Here is a 1,914-nt window from a genome sequence, read left to right on the forward strand (position 1 = left end):
AAAAAGAAAGAGAGGAAGACCTTCTAAAAGGAGTCGAAAAGCATAGAATGTAGTTTCTTTTATATAGAGTTCATTACCCCAACCGGCTTAGTACTCTCCTTCGGAGGTACAATAATATCTAAAAAGTAACGCTTAGTGCTCTTATTAGAGGCACAATAATATCTTCAAAAACAACGCTTAGCACTCTTAGTAGAGGTGTAATAATGCCTTAAAACACGAAGGCACCGTAGAGCTGCCGTAGGGCGACCTAAACGGCACTCTTCCCCTACTAAATTAAACGCCGAGTGCGGTTGTTAGATAGGGAGATAAGAATCGCGTTCTTAGTAGTAGCATCTACGACTATGTTCGAGGGCGGACCGCCGCTGCTGCTACTACTATTACGGTACATCTCCTAAGCCGCCTTACGACGCTTTATAGCCTCGATATCCCTCGCGGCCTACTAGTTCTAAGTCGGCTAATTAGTACTGTTGCCCTTCGTAGCACGCTTTACCTTCTTAATAATGCCCTTAGACTCTATGTTATTAAGGTAGTCGGTACCCGTCTGCTTCGTACGACGATAGAACTTAGAAGCGTAGTTACGGAAGCGGACCTTACGACGGTCGCGATCGTTACTAGGGGGGGTCTTCTCGGTAGTACGACGAAGCTATAAAAAGATTAGYAAGGGTGCTATAGAGGTGCCGTAGAGATAYATACGTRCTCTAAGATATTAGTAGYACGAGCTATCTTAGATAGYAGAGGATAGYACTAGGGGCGGGACTTATTACCCTTATAATTAGTGYAGTTATTAGGAGACTRCGAGGCGTAGTCGTAAGGGCAATTAAGAGGYAATTRCTTCGCCTTAGTAAGGGTGTTCCGGTTACTAGTAACGGGGGAGTAACGACGAAGATACTCGACTATACGCGCGGTTAGTTAAAAGCTACCGTAGAGGTACCGTAATATACGTACGAYAGTACTAAACTCGAAYATCTAGCCGAGGCTACGYATTAGYAGGGAAGCGGGTRACCTTAGTAATRGGCTCGTTAGAGGCATTAGTCTCGCCTACGCTATAGGCCTAGCGAGGGAGAGTCGTAGACATCTTACTACCGCTACTAAGCTAAGCGGTTATRCTRTTCTRTAAARTGCGACGATTATTACGGTTACCTATAATTGTCTAAGGGCGACGCCGTAGCCGAGGAGGGGAACTATAAAGAGTGTTTAGATAACGCTAGTAACGCTCTAGATTACGGCGGATATCGAAGGCCTCGTCCTTAGGCAAGAGGGGAAGGATGCTACTTAGCAAAGGGCGTAGTAGTAGAGTGGAGGTAATAGCGGATTTAGATAATAGTATTAATAAAGGAGAACAACCTATAACTAACGAGTGTTTTGTAGCAGAAGTGAAGTACCTCTACGGCACCTTAAAGATAAGGTTGCACTACCTGCATAAAAAGTTACTCGGAAAAAGTGAATATAATAGGCTTTATAAGGAAAAATAAGTGAATTTTCTCGGCTTCTAATAATTGGCAAAACAAAAGTAAATAACCAAATTCACTTATAATTGCTTATGTTACGCTGCTGCACCTAAGATAAGGCGTAGAGGTACCGTAGCGGTACCGGGGCTATAGTCCTTTAACTGTAGGAAACAAAATGCGGAAAAGTGCTCCGGGACAGAGCACTAAGGGGGGGGGGTATACTATAAGGGGACCCTAAAGGAGCGGGACACCGCCCTTTAAACCCTTACCTAGGGAATCCCTCTTAGAAAGAATAAGGGAATTACACCCTTAGCAGGATTTCCCTATACGGATGCGACGGCTAAAGGATAACTCTACAGTACCTCTGCGGTACCGCCGAGCCTAACTAGCACCGGGCGCAATCCTATAAAAGGGCAATGTCCTCGTTACCTGTTCCCTTTCGCTCCCTAGGCAATATCGTACATAT

Source organism: Ramularia collo-cygni (assembly GCF_900074925.1).
Source record: "Ramularia collo-cygni strain URUG2 genome assembly, contig: RCC_scaffold07, whole genome shotgun sequence".
Classification (NCBI taxonomy): Eukaryota; Fungi; Ascomycota; class Dothideomycetes; order Mycosphaerellales; family Mycosphaerellaceae; genus Ramularia; species Ramularia collo-cygni.